We start from the raw sequence: 17420 nt of genomic DNA on the forward strand, positions 1-17420 counted from the left end.
CAGTCAATGACCACGAACTCGAGGAGTTTGGAGACTGTCCGAGACCCTTCACTTAGGGTGATTACTAACTCGATTGTCCCTATCGCTGCTGATCCCTCCCCCGAAAAACCATACAACATCAGGGAGGTTGCCTTCAGCTCGGCGACAGTCAAACCCATCTTCTCTAAGGTTGATCGGAATAGGAGGTTCACCGAACTCCCGTTGTCTATCAGTACCCTCCTCACTCTCCGGTTGGCGAGCTGTACTGCTACGACCAGAGGATCATTGTGAGGGAACTGGACATGGCCTGCATCTTCCTCCGTAAAAATGATTGGTTGCCTTTCCAATCGCTGTTGCTTTGACTGACGCTGTTTTGGAACGAACTCCACTCCGTTATGAGCCTTTAGTTCGTTCACGTATCTCTTCTGGGCGTCTCTGCTCGTGCCGACCATGTGCGGACCTCCAGAGATGGTGGATATCTCCCCCCCTACCACAGGGGGAGGGACATCCTGATCTAACCGAGACCCGGGCTGAATGGCCGGCACTTCTGGAGCAGGTCGGTTTGTTGGAACCCTGTTCCGTGCGTATTGAGCCAAGGGGCCGGCTCGAATGAGAGTCTTGATCTCGTCTTTTAGATGTCTGCAATCGTCGGTATTGTGGCCAACGTCGTTATGAAAACGGCAAAACTTAGAAGTGTCTCTCTTCCCCTTGTGGTGCTTTAATGGCTCCGGCCTCTTCCAAGGGACTCGAGTAGAGTTGGCTAGGAAGATATTCTCCCTAGACTGGGTTAACTCGGTGTAAGTCACGAAGACGGGCTTAAACTTGTCTATTGATTTGTTCTTCTTTTGGCCGTGCGGACTGTTTTCGCCATTTCCCTTTCTTTTGCCTCCATCGGGCGGGTTGTTCTGTGTGACATTTTGGGTCGCTGCCACGACCTCCATCCCCACTCCAGCGGGCAGCTCGGGGACCTGGCTGGTTCCCGCAGCTGAAGCTTTGGCTTCCTCCAAGTTTATCCATTCTTGGGCCCTGTTAAGGAATTCGTTAACTGAGCCAACTCCCTTCCTTTGTATATCCTTCCAGAGGTCTCCTCCAACGAGGATTCCAGTTCTCATGGCCATGAACTTGGAGCTATCATCTGCGTCTCTGGCTCGAGCAGCAACGTTCACGAATTTGCTCAGATAGGCCTTCAGAGTCTCACCGGGCTGCTGCCTCACGTTAGCCAGGGAGTCGGCCTGAACACGGGCGGCCTGAGAGGCTCGGAATGCCCTTTTGAAGTCAGCTGAGAAGGTCTTCTAGGAACTGATTGACTGTCTTTTACTTTGCTTGAACCACTGCCTGGCAGGTCCAGTCAGTGTGGAAGGGAAGATTAAACATCTCAGCTCGGGGCCAATGTTGTGGGCCATCATCAGGGTGTTGAACATCCCTAGATGGTCCGATGGGTCTCCGTCCCCATTGAACTTTGACAAGTGAGGCATACGGAAACCGGATGGGTACACCGTTGCTGCTATACTGGGGGCAAAGAGTTCCATCTCGTCCCCTGAATCATATTTGTCTTTTTCTTTTTCTGATAGGAGCTTCCTCATCAGCTCCTCCATCTGAGTCAAGTGCTCGAGGATTTGGTCTTGATGTCTTTGGTTATTCTGGGGCTGTTCAACAGCTCCGGATCCATTGTACATATTTGGTGGGTTATTGCCCCTCATATCTTGAGATAGGTTATTTGGGACATTCCCTCCGTTACGTACTTCGGACAGAGCCCCCCTTGAGCGAGCATGGTCATCTCCTCCTGCTTGTTCCCCTCTATGAGAGTTGAGGCGATCTTGCAGGTCGCCTCCCTGGGTGGTTTGATGACTTTGCGCCGAACTCAGACGCTGGCGCAGGTCTCCCCCAGAGAGATCACTCTGGCGACTGTCGGTCCAATGGTTCCTGCTAGATAAGCTTGTAGTCCGCCTCTGGTGCTGAGGATCTGGGCTTTCCCTCGGCGCCCTGCTACGCCGGGAAGGTCCTGCCGATGGCGGATTTCTCCTACTACTCCCATAGGCTGGGATGTCTCGGACGGGCCGAGGAGGAGACGGATATCTGATTGGAGAAGGAGGATGCCTGACTGGAGAGGCTATCCTAGTTCCGTCAAGACGGATCAAGTTTGGTGGGGGCCTTTCGGCCCTGCCAACCTGTTGGTCCCGCGCCTGGCGATCTGGACGAGGCGCAGGATGGTTGTTGGGAATAGGCTGATGTCGTGAGCCCGCTCCGGATCTCCTTCGAGAATTTCCTTGAGCTCCTCTAGGCGTCCTTGAGGATGGTTGGGAGCTAGGAGTCGACGTCCTAACCGAACGGTTGTATTGCTATTGTTCGGCTCTAGGCATTCCTCCGAAGTCTGCCTCTCGATGGTGTGATGAAGGGGTGGAGTTGGCTGCTGGAAGTCTGTCTGAACGGCTATGCCTGGACCGATTACCCCGGCGAGACTTAGAAGCCTCACCTTGCCTCTCTCCGATGTTAGCGTCGGTTATGAGAGGGGGTAGTCGGGCCAGCATATCCTTAATTTGTTGGCTAGCTGATGCTAACTGGCTCCTCAGCTGAGCGTTCTCCATCTCCACCGCAGTATAATAACATGGGTTCGGATTAGGCGGTCGAGGCGCCAAACTAACAGTATCATCTTGGCCCGCCGGCTGCTTTCCTGGCCGCTACTGGACTTCAGGAACTTGTTCACCAGGGATGGCAGTATGATGAGCCTCCTGCCCATCATGTTGTTCTGTCTCGTTACCGTGCCTAGATCGAGTTGTCACCATAGTTGGATGTATGCAACAGCACTAATCGAACTTGCTCTCAATGAAAGCACCAAACTGTTGACGCGGTTCTTCGCCAACAGGTAATTAAGAAATGAAGAGAAAGGGGTTAGTGCTAAATGTGAACCGAAACAGATATAAGATCTTAGAAAAGGAAAGAGGTGACACAAGACACGTTTTTTGAGTGGTTCAAAGGTTAAAATCCTTCTACTCCACTAGTCAGTATTATTGCTCTATACTGGATATTTGATTACAGGGCCTTTTTTACAATAGAGAATCCAACCCTTATTAAGTCCCAGGGTCTCCATATTTATAGGAGAAGGCACCTGGGAGTTGGTAAGAAGGTCATCCCGTGACTCTCTTATCTATCACATCAACTCTGTGACATTCATGATTAATTCCTAAACCTGACACATAAGTATGGTCAAATCGATGGGTAAGGAGATAATGGGCCGCACGGCCCAACCCAGTCGTGGGTATCTGAATACGCACATTCCTGCTGCATGTCCGAGAAGTCAGGGGCATATCAGACACGTGATGTCTGATATATGCACGTTTACCTTGCGTGTGTTGACTTTACAAAGGGTCATAGCCTTCATACTCAGTTCTTACCGCGAGCTAGATACTTAACTCGACCATAGGCCTTCAGAATCCGTGGTCAAGTCTTGTGCAGTCTTGGCGAACCCTTGAGTTTCCTTGAGCTAAGGAGGTATGACCTAATGACAGAAGCTCCGGTCTGTGGGACGTCCACGAGATAATTATGATTAGGCCGCAGCTCAGCTCGCTAATCAGCCCGTGGGAAAAACAGGGCGTACAACTTGTAATCTTTTTCTTAGAGTTGTATTTATCACTATTCTATTCTTCTTGTCTTCTTCTTCTTCTTTTGATTATTTGTACTTTCAGTTATAGAGTTGTAACCTTATTTAATCAATCAATCTTTATTTGTAATATTATTGCATAGAGTTGTATCTTCTTACCATTTCCATTGAGGCAAATACTATTTTTCCTAGCATTCAAAAGCTTATCCCTTGTTTGTTTCAATGGAAGGTGAAACCATCAAGATAATGAATCAAGACCTAGTGAGGTTGGATAAGTTTGATGGGTCCAATTTCACTAGGTGGCAAGACAAGGTGAGATTCCTTTTGACCACTCTCAAAATCGCCTACATTCTAGAATCCACTCTAGAACCTCTCCCAACGCCATCTGACAAGGACACTCCCGAGGAGGTGGAGAAAAGAAGGAAGAGGGAGGAAGACAATCTTCTTTGTAGGGGTCATATCCTCAACTCCCTTTCCGATAGGCTCTATGACCTCTACACCAAGACCAAATCGGCTAAGGAGATATGGGATGCACTTGAGACAAAGTTCAAGGCGGAAGAGGAAGGTACCAAAAAGTTTTTGATATCTCAATACTTTGATTTCAATTTTTTTGGTGATAAACCTATTCTTCCTCAAATTCATGAATTGAAAATAATTGTTAGCAAATTGAAAGTGTTAAATATTGAGCATCCTGAGGCCTTTCAAGTTGGTGTTATAGTGGCTATAGGAAAATAATCCTTCATAAAAATGAGGATTATTCTTTGGAGGAAATCCAAAAACATATTCGAATCGAGGAGGAATGATATGTAGAAATAAACTTGTGGAGGGGTCTAATGGAGAGACTTCCAAAGCAAATGCAGTGTCACAACCAAAACATCCCAAAAACAAAGGGAGAAATGGTAACGAGAAACCTTTGGGTCCAAAAACCAACTCAAACAAGTTTATGGGCGAGAAAGGCCCTTGCTTTGTGTGTGGGAAAAATGGTCACTATGCTAGAGAGTGTAGGCATAGAAAAGACCAACAAGGACCTAAGGTGAATGCAACTCAAGAGGAAAACATAGTTGCTACCCTTAGTGAGGTGAATGCGGTCCAAGGCAAGGTGAAAGGGTGGTGGTATGATACATGTGCCACCGTCCATGTCACCTATGACAAATCATTTTTCAAGACCTTTGAAGAGTCAAAGGGCAACCATGAGATTCAAATGGGCAATGAGGGAAAATCCAAGGTACTTGGCAAAGGTACCATTGAAGTCTTTTTCACCTCTGGCAAGAAAGTTACATTAGTGAATGTACTTTATGTTCCCGAAATGATTAGAAACTTGGTAAGGGGTGATTTGCTTGGCAAGCCCGACATTAAAGCCATTTTTGAGTCCGGTAAACTTATACTTACCAAATCAAATGTATTTTTGGGAAAGGGGTACTATTGTGAGGGTATGGTTAAATTGTGCACCAATGATGTAACTTTCAATGTTATCAATAAAAATGCTAATTCCGCCTATATTGTTGAGTATGATTCTTTATTTTTGTGGCATCTTAGACTATCGCATATAGGTTTTTCAACCATGAAAAGAGTAGTAAAATATGGTATGATTGCATGCAATATTAAAAACTGTGGTAAATGTGAAACATGTGTTAAGGCAAAAATGATTAAGAAACAATTTCCTAGTGTAGAAAGATTGTCTAATTTACTAGATTTAATCCATAGTGATCTTTGTGAATTAAATGGTGTTTTAACTAGAGGTGGTAAAAGGTATTTTCTTACATTTATAGATGATTTTAGTATATATACCTATGTCTTTCTTTTAAAGCATAAAGATGAAACTTTTGATGCTTTTAAATTGTATAAATTAGAAGTTGAAAATCAACTAAATAAAAAGATTAAGGTGCTAAGAAATGATAGAGGAGGAGAGTACTTCTCTAATGAATTCAATACATTTTGTGAAGAAAATGGTATAATTCATGAGTGCATTGCACCTTATACACCACAACACAATGGTGTTGCCGAAAGGAAAAATAGGACTTATCTAGAGATGATAAATTCTATGTTGGTGTTTTCTAAGTTGAACTTCAACTTATGGGGTGAAGCGCTTTTAACCGCTTGTCACATTCTTAATCGAATACCGATGAAGAAAAATGAGATATCTCCATATGAGTTATGGAAAGGAAGAAAACCCAATATAGGGTAGTTCAAAGTGTGCGGGTGTCTTGCATATTGCAAGAAAAACGAACCTAATATAACAAAGTTAGGTTCAAGAGCCATAAAGTGTGCTTTTGTTGGTTATGCCAACAATAGTAAAGCTTATAGGCTATTAGACTTAGAGTCTAATATTGTGATTGAATCTAGAGAAGTTGAATTTTTTGAGAATATGTTATGTGACAACAATTCTCAAGCTTCAACATCTCTAAAGGAGAATTTGTTATATGAGAACAATTCTCAAGCTTCTACATCCAAAGTTGATTCTCAAGAGAGGAATTCTAAAAAAGATGTAAAGCAACCCTTTGAACCTAGAAGAAGTCAAAGGCTTAAAAATCATAAAAGTCTAGTAGTGGATGAGATAGATTCTCAACGAATTTCATTCTAGATAGTAGAAGGAAATAGAGAGGAAGTCATTAGGAAAATTCCTATTGTACTTCTTGTTGAGGATGATCCTAAGACTTATAGAGAAGCTATGCAATCGAGAGATAGTGCATTTTGGAAATAAGCCATCAATGATGAGATGGATTCCATTCTTTCCAACAACACTTGGGAATTGGTAGATCTCCCACCGGGGTCTAAGCCAATTGGGTGTAAGTGGGTATTTAGGAGAAAATACCACACTGACGGCACTGTCCAAACCTTTAAAGCTAGATTAGTAGCTAAAGGGTTTAGGCAAAAAGAGGGTATCGATTATTTCGATACCTATGCGCCTGTTGCAAGAACAACTTCTATAAGAATTTTGTTCGCATTAGCTTCTATACACAAATTGTATGTTCATCAAATGGATGTCAAAACGGCATTCCTTAATGGTGACCTCAATGAGGAGGTCTATATGGAACAACCCGAAGGGTTTGTCCTACCAAAATATGAACATAAAGTATGTAGACTTGTAAAATCCTTATATGGATTGAAACAAGCTCCTAAGCAATGGCATGAGAAATTTGATCAAGACATCATGTCTAATGGGTTTAGACATAACAATGGAGACAAGTGTTTGTATTCCAAAACTTGTAAGGGATATGTGATCATTGTTTGCTTATATGTGGATGACATGCGTATTCTAAGTAATAGCATGAAAGGGATAAAAGAAACGAAGAGGTTTCTGTCATCAACCTTCAAGATGAAAGATGTTGGAGAAGTTGACACCATACTTGGTATCAAAGTAAAGAAACATAGTGGGGGTTTTCCATTAGGGCAAGCCCACTATGTTGAGAAAGTATTGAACAAATTTAACCATCTCAAGATTAAAGATGCCAATACTCCATTTGATCATAGTGTAAAACTAGAGAAGAATGAAGGAAGAGCGGTGGCTCAATTGGAGTACGCTAGTGCTATAGGGAGTCTAATGTACGCTGCCCAATGTACTAGACCTGATATAGCATTTGCGGTAAGTAAACTTAGTAGGTTTACAAGTAATCCAAGTGTGGATCACTGGAAGGCAATTGGAAGAGTCCTAGGTTATCTCAAGAAAACCAAAGGACTAAGCCTTCACTACTCCAAATTTCCTTCAATTTTAGAAGGATATACAGATGCAAGTTAGATATCCAATCTCGGGGACAACTTGTCCACAACTGGTTGGGTATTTACACTTGGTGGAGGTGAAATTTCTTGGGGTTCCAAGAAACAAACCTGTATATCTCATTCCACTATGGAAGCTGAGTTTATAGTTCTAGCTGCTAACGGCAAAGAGGCCGAATGGTTAAGGGATATGTTGATAGAGATTCCCCTAATCAAAGAGAATGTATCTACTATATCAATGCATTGTGATAGCCAAGCGACATTGGCTAGAGCATACAGCGGAGTGTATAATGGGAAGTCTAGACATATTAGTCTAAGACATGGATATGTAAGAGAATTGATTCAAATAGGAGTTATCTCAATATCCTATGTGAGAACAAGTGAAAATCTGGCGGATCCTTTCACTAAGCCATTAACGAGAGATTTAGTGGCTGCATCATCTCGAGGGATGGGACTTAAACTCCCTAAAGAGATTCACGATTAATGGTAACCTATCTTAACACTAGTTATTCAACTAGTGTTAGGTTCAATAGGTAACAACAAGTCAATCAAGTGAATATTAGTTGTACTCAAAACATGTCCCATCTGAGATATTGAGTACTTGTGTGTTACCAAAGTTTAGGGTTAAAACCGAAAGGTTTTTTAATAGAATTCAGTCTTGTGAAGACAAGTATTTTTTGTAACAAAATACTGTAAGAATTCTACCTATATGGACCTAGTGGTGGTGCCGCCTCTCATGAGAATTGGGAGTATTCTCAAGAACGACCATGAATGGAAAGTGCACATGGCCATTAACGGTGCAAAGCGAGACATAGAGGTCTCAAGTGAACATCACAAGGTGTGTGTGTTATCACCGATTTGTTATCATGAAAAGATGGTTCAATGCCTAGTGCAACCAAATTTTCGACAAATTTTGTGATAATTACACTATAGTAAAGTTCATGTTGAAAAAAACTTTGCTTTATGCACTAATGCAATGACTCCTATAAGATAGAGTTCTTATTTAATCAAGTGGGGGAGATGTTATATTTTAAAATATAATGATTGATTAAATAAGTGTTACAACAAATAACTATTTAATCTAGTGGGGGAATGTTATATTATTTTATAATGTAATATTATATTATATTATAATATAATGTTTTAGATTAAATAAATGTGATAAAGAGTGTCACATATTATAACATATGATAGAGAGTTACAATATTTATATATATGAGATTATCCAAATATGTAACATATTTGGTGTTACAAATTTGTAACTTCCAAATATTACCCTTTATTGTGTAAATTTGGTGTTAGACAATATTGAGATGAATTTCATAAAGCCATATGTGAAATGGTTGTTAGAGACATGATTTTAACCCCAATAATGTGTTTTGGGGGTTACAAAATCATTTGGGAGGGTTTGGAACCGTTTGGAAAAATAGCACATTTTCAAGTGCTGAAATTGGTCAGTGGTCGCGGCCTGTGGGACAGAGAGCAGTGGCCACGGCCATTGATGTCCCTGGCTGCAGCCACAGGTGTAATTCTAACTAATTTTTTCAGTTTTTTCAATCTTTGTTGGACGGCTCAAAATACTCAAATAACTCCCAAATCTCATTTTTAATTCCACATTAATCCAATTAAACATTGGTAACAGCCATGGGGGTTGGTAGAATTTGAAATTCAAAGGGTGTCTCTAAACTCTATAAATAGGAGCCTATAGCTCACTTGAAGGACACAACATTTCTATCCATTAGAGCACTTGGCTAGAAACACCTTGAGGCTTGATAATTCCAGAAAGCTTTTCCAATATCTAAGAGAGATCCCTTAGTGCTTGAGTTAGGGGGAAATAAGCTTTTGGACAAAGGTTTTTAACCTTGTTCAAGTTGGCGATCCCCAACCCTCTTCACTTAGGTGTGTAAGTGAGAGTTTACTTGTGTTTCTGTTCTTACATTTTATTCTACTGCTTTTCTTCTTATTCTCTTGTTCTATTTGCTTGTAACTTTTGTTTAGAGTTGTAATATTCTCTTTTGTTTCAAACACATTTACTTTACTTGTAATCTTTTGCTTAAAGTTGTATTTTTCACTATTCTATTCTTCTTCTCTTCTTCTTCTTCTTTTGATTATTTGTACTTTCAGTTATAGAGTTGCAACATTATTTAATCAATCAATATTTATGTAACGACCCAAATTAGCTATTAAGGCTTAAGGGCCTTGATTGGTGTGCCGGGAGGGCATAACTGGGATTAGAATGAATGCTATTGATTTAAATGCGTAAATGTATGATTAATAGTGTGTTTACGATAATTAGTGATATTATATGATGATATGATATATATGTTTGAGATATGTGTGAGAACCACATTATGATGTGGATAATTCTGCAGCCGGCGACTCGAGGCGATCCTAGGGCTAGATAGCAGGAAAAGTCACAACGGGGCATTATAATTGACTTTGGGCAAGTCAGGGGTATTTTAGGTATCGGGTAGTGATTTAGACTATCGGGTGATAAAAATAAATAATTGGAGATATATCTGAGGTTAGGATGTCTAGGCGGGATTATTGGGGGATTTTACCGTTTTGGCCTCGGGGACGTTTCCGGCACCCCGAGCTTTGGGATTAGTCTAATAATCTAAGGGTATACTTGGAAGACTTAGGAAAATACTAGATAGAAAAGTGTAAACCGACCCTATCTCTATTTCTCTTCCTTCTCTCTCTTAGCAAGGGAAAACTACTGAAACTTGAGAGGGAATTGCTGGATTTAAGCTGTGTCTTGGGGAATTGAAGGGAATAATCTGGAGGGTTAGCTCAGGAACTGATCAAGGTCTGAGATAGAGCTAAGGTAAGTTCTGATTTTTCGTTTCTAAGGTTAGGAATGTAAAGAAAATGGCTGAGTTTTAAATATCTGTGGTTTTGGAATTTAAGGTGGGATTGGGGCTTGAAACTTTGAAGATAGGTCAGGGGACTCTTGGAGAATCGATTCTACAGCTGAGGTAAGGTTTAATTTACAGTTTGATGGTTGAATTTGAGAGTTTTCATGGCTGGTTTTGAGTTCTATGGGTTGAAATTTCAGAAGTTGGAATTGGGGTTTTGGTGAGTCTTAGGCTGGATTTTTTGTTGGATTGTGTTGTCTGAATCATTCCAATGTTGTTATTATTAATTGGTTTTGAGTTGGGGGCTTTGGGATGGTTTAAGGTGAGGTTTAGAGTTTGAAAATGGTGGTTTTTTCTGGGTTCGAAGGGTCGGGCCGCGACATGGTTCTTGGTGAGCCGCGGCCCTTCGAAGATGTTGCATGCTGAAGAAGAAGGGCGGGCTGCGGCATGGCCCAAGCAATGCCGCGGCCCTTACCTATTTTTGAGCCTTTGGAGGTTCTGTTTGGGGGCCATGCCGCGGCATGGGTGGCCTATGCCGCGGCGCTTAAGGGATTTTGGGATTTTGAGATTTTAGGCTTGGGAATTTAACCTAAGGTGCTCGGGGTTGAGTCTTTTACCATATTTGGTGAAGTTCAATGTTCCGGGTACTAGAACTTGGCTTGGGAACTCATTTAAGATTGTTAATGGTATTCTTTATCATGGTTGTGACTAGGTGTTAAGCTAGGGCTTGAGGATCGGATCGCGCTCAAGGAGTATCGCCCGTAACTAGTTCATCTGAGAGCTAAAGGTAAGAAAACTGCACCCGGTTATATGTTTGTGATGGGACTAAGTGCTCCCGAGAATTGTATCGTGTCAATGTTGGTATTACGCCATGGGACATGTAAAAGCGGCCTAAGGGTGTCGTACATACTATTAGCGCACAGAGCGCGATTTGGCCACTGGGAGCCATGAACATTGGGATAACAGAGGGAGCAGCCTGTGAGCGCTAGCCCTAGTTATCGTTTATAAACTGTACATGTTATGAGTTGATATGCCTAGTATGTGGAATACTTGACTATATTGAATGGTTATTTGACTGAGGCTATGTGATGCAACGTGAGATATTGACTTGTCTGATAATTGCTTATGCTTTGTTGATACTGTGTTTTCTTGCTGGGCCTTGGCTCACGGGTGCTACGTGGTGCAGGTAAAGGCAAGGGCAAGCTGGACCAAGCCTGAGGTGGAGAGCTTTAAGGTGAAATGTACATAGCCAGCTGTTCGATCACCACGATCGAGGAGTGGACCAGGACAGGGACTACCTAACTGCTTGTTTTGCCTTAGTATGGCTGGTTAATGTATCTGAGTCTTACAACTTCTATAAACGGTCTTAAAACTTGTATTTTTGCGATCCCGTGTAACCAGATAATGTTTCTTAATGAAAAATGTGGCTTTTAAGACCGAAACGCTTTTAACCCTAGTTCCTTTGTAGCTTCTGCAACACGATTTTAATTAAATGACTTGATTAGCAAGTCTGGCACCTTATAAACACATAGTGTAACGGTCTTGGCTATCCAGGGCGTTACAATTTATTTGTAATATTATTGCATAGAGTTGTATTTTCTTACCATTTCCATTGAGGCAAATATTATTTTTCCTAACACTTGGAATAAAATATCATGTAAACACTTGTTTGATATCTTGTGTTTTTATCGAAATACATACTTGGTACCTTATATTTTCAATAATGTTTATTTGATACCCTCTAATTGCAAAACATACATATTTGGTCCCCTATCTCCAAATTTGGTCAACCCATTTTTTTTAATAAGACCAAATTACCATTTTTGTTAAGAAATTAATTTTTTTTATTTTATTTTGTTATTTTAAAACAATGTAAATTATGTTTAGAATTAATAAAATAAGTTAAAATAAATAAATAGATTAATAAATAATTTTTTTAAAATATTATATTAATTAATATATAACCAAATCAATTAAAATTAATAAAAACATATCTTAACAAAATAAATTTAATTTGAAAAAATATATTATTGCCACATGTTTTAAAAATTGATTTTAAAATTAAAAAATAATTAAAATATTTCAATTAATAAAAAATATTATATTAATTAATATATAACAAAATCAATTAAAAATTAATAAAATCTAAAAAAAAATCTGACTCTTTTCCCATTCTCCATCTCTCTCTCCCTATCTCTCGATAGCCAGAGTTCCCAGATGTGAAGCAAATGCCGATGAGCCCAGTGACTTTTGAATGCTCTTTTGAGTTTAAGATAAACCCAGAATTCATGCGCCCATGAACCCATCCCGGAGTTGTCAACAAAGGGTCCAGATTTGGAACCATAGACGACAAGGGAAAGGGCATGCGAGGTGCGGATTTGGCGCCGTCGACGAGAGGGGAAAAGGCGCATAGGTTGCAAATATGGCATGGTGCCGTCGTGGAGGTCAGAGAAATGGGTTTTTCTTCGGGAGAAATGGGAATGTGCAGATTTATTGGTTTGTTTAAATGTTCTTGGATTTTTTTTTTTTTTTTTTTTTTTTGTAATTTGGATTGCATTTCATGGTGGTATAGAAATGTAATGAGAACTTAGGTTTGACAAATTTATGATGATGGAGAGGATGATGAAAAGAGAAGAATATGTGATTGTAATGGGTTTTGGAGTCTGTTCATGGTCTGTGACTGACATAAGAGGAAGATGGAGATAAAGAGATTGAAGGAGGAAGAAAGGGAAAAAAAGTTAATTTTGTTTTTTTAGTTTTATTAAATTTATGTTTTAAGATATGCTTTTATTAATTTTATTTGGTTTGGTTATGTATTAATTAATATAATATTTTTAAAATGGTTTTAGTTTTAAATTTGATTTTAAATTTATTTATTTATTTTAAATATTTGTTTTAATAATTTTAAAATAACAAAAAAAATGTATTTATTTATTAAAGAAATAGGTAATTTGGTTATATTTGAAAAATGAGTTAGTACCAAATATGTATGATTTGTAATTAAAAGGTATCGAATAACTATTATAAAAATCATAAGATATCAAGTATGTATAACTATAAATACCAAATGAGTATTTACCTTAAAAAAAATATATATGAATTAATTTGCATTGATAAACATAAAAATTATAATGGTCTACTTCCAATAAAAAATGTAATTAATTTAGTAGTTTTATCTTCTTCTTTTTTTATGAAGGATTAATTGCTTTAAAAAGTATTTATGGGAGATTTTTTTTATTAATATTGAGTGAATAATTAGTAAAGAAGACGAAATTTGACGTTTTTTTTTTGTTAATATTAGATATATAATTAATAAATTATCAATAATTAAATACCTAATGTAGGCATGTCTCTGATAATACTAATTCTTTAAAAAAATAATGAAGCAATAATATATGTTAACCGAGATTTTCGGCAACTATATTAATGAACAATATTTACTGATAATAGTAATGAAAGTAGAAGATCGACACGAGGTTTTTACGTGGTTGGGGCGTTAACTAGCCTTAGTCCATGAGTCTATATATTAGAGCTATAAGAAGCTTTTACAATGGAGTTTTCTGACTCTATCTGAACAGAGTTTCTCTCTTTCTCCCCCTTTTTTGCGTTGTTCGACAGCTTATATTTATAAGCTGAGGGGAACACCGGGTTTGGGCCGGATCTGACCCGGGCCCCTCAGAGAAATGAGTACAAGGGGCCTTTCTAGTGGAGGCCCAATACAGAAAGGTATACAAGACACAAAATTTAAACCAGTTAAGGCCCAACTGGTTGACCTGAGACACAAGCCTTCGCCCGACAAAACGGCACTTTGGCTCTGACCACTTCGAGTCACGAGGCTGATTCAGGAGACAAGACCGGTCAAGGTACTTGGCTGCACAGTCCTGACACTCCAGTGGGCAATCCCGAGGCGACCTCTTCTGCAGGCGAAAAGTGGGGGACAATGCCCACGCGAAATGAGGCGGTTTCAGGATCTCGGACGCCTGGCCCTTCAACTGGGGAGGAGGTGACCCAGGTCCGTTTACCATTGGCCCGCTCCGTTTACCTCGGGCCCGAACCATACCAAGCTCCGGGATAGGGACCCGTAGGCCGCGACGGTCCAGGCGCTCTGGACGTCGCCGGGACCGATCAAGATGAAGACGAACCCGGAGGTACGTCCCGGACGCCTCCAGACGGGCCCATAAAAGGGTCCCTGGGCCAAGCCCAAATGCCGAGTCGGTCTCCTGACCGTGGGCCAGGGCGAAGGCCCAAAGTCCTTCCAGGAAATGGGGATAACATTTACCCCCCAAGCCTTCACCCCGGCTAGCCGGGAGGAGGGTTGCACCACCCTCGCGGCGCTCGCCAAGTCGTCTCCCCAGTTCCTGTCCGGGCTAGGAGGCTTGACCGGAGGGCCGTGGCAGCGGCAGGTGGCTTAGCCCAGATCGTTTACCGTGATCCGGGGACGTTTACCTTTGGCCCGCTTTAGGCAAAAGCGACACACGTGTCGCCATGTTATTGTTGCAAGGGCCTCGAAGAGTCGCCTAGGCCTCCCAAAGGCCGCTAGGCCTAGACTAGGGTGTCAGCGCACATCACGAGGCGTCCCATCCGCACGGGGGGGAGTCATCATTAATGTCCATGGAGCGAGGTGGACCGTAGGATGGGACGTCCTTTGGCATCCGCCACTCCTGGACCGTTGGATTGGAGGCGTCGAGGATCCACACCAAAAGGACTCATAAATGCCCCCTGCGCGATTCTTGATCGTCGGATGAAGAGGCACCTGACCGTTGGATCGTGGGCCAGAATTTGGGGGCTAATATAAAGACTCCTAGAGAACAACATTCGGCACTTTTCCATTTTCGAACCAGCTTAAGAAAAAAAAACCCGAACGCTTGTTAGAGCTTTGCATGTCCGACCTCGCCGACGAACTACTCCGCCGCTTGCTAGTTCTGCGCCACCGCCTGTTTCCCAGAGCCTTAACCTTCGTTCCTCAACCTGACGGCGTTTCTTGGGTTTGTCCTGTCGAAGAATTATTGCATCGGCTGTGCCACTTCAAGAACAAAGTTCTGCCATCCTTACGGTCGGACGGCCACCAGCCTCAACGGCCGACACCACACAGTAAGTCTTTTCTAATTCCGTTACCAACTTTGTGAACTTATGCTCTCTAGATGCATGCACCTAGTCCCTGTGCTTTAGAATTTGTTAGGGAGGCTGCCTGGTTTGGGTGGCACCATGCTCGGATGCTTCCCGGACAAGGGGTGGACCTTAATAGCCTTCTCTCCCGATCAGGGCCCCAGGGCTTTTCGGGGTCCCGGGCCTGGTCCGACGGGACTCCAAGCAGTCCTTAGGAGACTCCCTGTACCTCGACCGACTTTTTGGTTTAGGTACTGACTGCTTGGTCTTTCTTTCTCTGTTCCCAGATCGTCAATCATGGCCACGGGCGTTACACTCCATTCCGAAGAAGAGGTCAATAGGGCCCCTGTAGTCGCTCCCGGAGCCAAGACGCCCACAGGCAACAGGTGCGAAATGGACGTAACGGCCAACTCGTTCCGGAACTACCGGATGATGCTGCTCCTGGAGACGAAGCTGAGCATCGAATCGACTCCGGGCCTCTTCCACAATCGCATGGCTAGGCTAGAGGAACGGGCGCATACGTCTGTGGATGGATTCGGGGCTTGGAGCGTCGTACATATCAGCGCGGGAGCTACGCTCCCGCTTCATGACTACTTCGTGCGGTTCCTAACTTACGTGGGGATCGCACCTTTCCAACTGCTGCCGCAAGCGTACTGTCTGCTTGCTGGGTGGAAGGTGTTTTGTATCGCGAAGGAGATCGCGGAGCCCACTCCGGCGGAAGTCTTGTACTTTTACAAGTTGGTGCCGCAAGTCAATGTTAAAAACAAGAGCTTGGACGGCTTTTATAGGCTGCAGCCGCGGAGTGGCTACCCTACTCCTACCAGCACCTGGAAGCACCCTCCGGATGTTAGGCATTACTGGTTCATGACATCCGGGTTCCTTATTGACAAGAACCCCACGCTGCTGCTAGACTTCCAGCGAGTGGGTAAGTATTCCCCCGGACCCTCTTTTTTATTCATCTTTTGCTTCCACCTCTTATCGTATCTTCCGAGTCGCAGGTCCCTTCATTCAAACCCCCCTTACCGCGTTTCTCCTGCAAAGGAGGAGGTTCTATGCCAAGCTGACCGCGGAGGAGCTAGACGTTGGGGGCTATGTCACTGATAGAAACCTCTAGCTAATAGGGATGCTGGTAGCCACCCAGACCATTGTCGTCCCGAGCTTCCAGGGCATCCCGTGCGAGAAGGACAACGAGGTCCGGGAGCAGCTGGCTCTCGACCACATCGCCGAGGTGGTGAGAGCGGCGCGGGCCACGGCAGCCCAGCGCAAGAAGAATCAGCTTCCGGCGGAATAGGCCGCCTCGGAAGAGCTAGAGGAGCTTTTCGAAGACGCCCTACCAAACGCCGGGACTCCCGGGGCTAGTGTATCGGGGCGAGGTAACTCCCCTTTAATCTTAACTTATGCTCCCCAAGTCGGGGACTTAGCTAGGGATAGGCTAGAGCCGCCGGGCCCCGCGTTTGGGGCTGATGGGGAGATGAGGCCTTCATCTCCCGTCCCTGTAGGATCAGGGATTTTCATGTTCCTGTCCGGGTTCCTCCAGTATGGGGGGTTTCTAACCCCGGATGACGTAGGGGACCAGATACACTCCTTCGCTTTAAGGGAATTGAGTCTCGCCCGGGGCCTAGGTTCGTCCCGGGCTGTTTTTTTTTTACTGTTGTGTTTTCTTGTCTGAGTGATCATACTAACTCCTTTTTCCTATACTTTTGCAGAGGATTCCGATATGTCTAACCTGGCCAGCGAGATGAGGAGGCTCATCAAGGAAATGTCGGCCAAGAAGGCGACCAGGAGGTCAAACGTCGTAGCGGGCTCGGAGCCCCTCCCCACCAGTGAAACACCCGGGTTAGTGCCCTGTTCCGGCGAGGCTCTGGCAGTGGTCCCCTTCCAAGCCGTGGAGCCGGCCGCAGACGTCCCTTCGGACCAGCCCCCGGTGATTGATTTGGAGGCGGGCGAAGCCGTAAGCCGGAGCTCAGGAAAGAGGGGCCCGGAAGATGACGCCAGGGAAGGCGAACTCGGGAAGAGGCCTCGGACGACGTTGTCGGAAACAGCCGAGGAGTCACATGGGGAGAGTAGGCTAACCGCGAAAGAGATCCCTGCTCCGCCTGCTCTTCCCCTCCGGCCAACTCTTCTTGAGGAGGGGGAGTCCGCCCTGCGGGACGAACAGTCCCGGC

Source organism: Humulus lupulus, chromosome 1 (assembly GCF_963169125.1).
Source record: "Humulus lupulus chromosome 1, drHumLupu1.1, whole genome shotgun sequence".
NCBI lineage: Eukaryota > Viridiplantae > Streptophyta > Magnoliopsida > Rosales > Cannabaceae > Humulus > Humulus lupulus.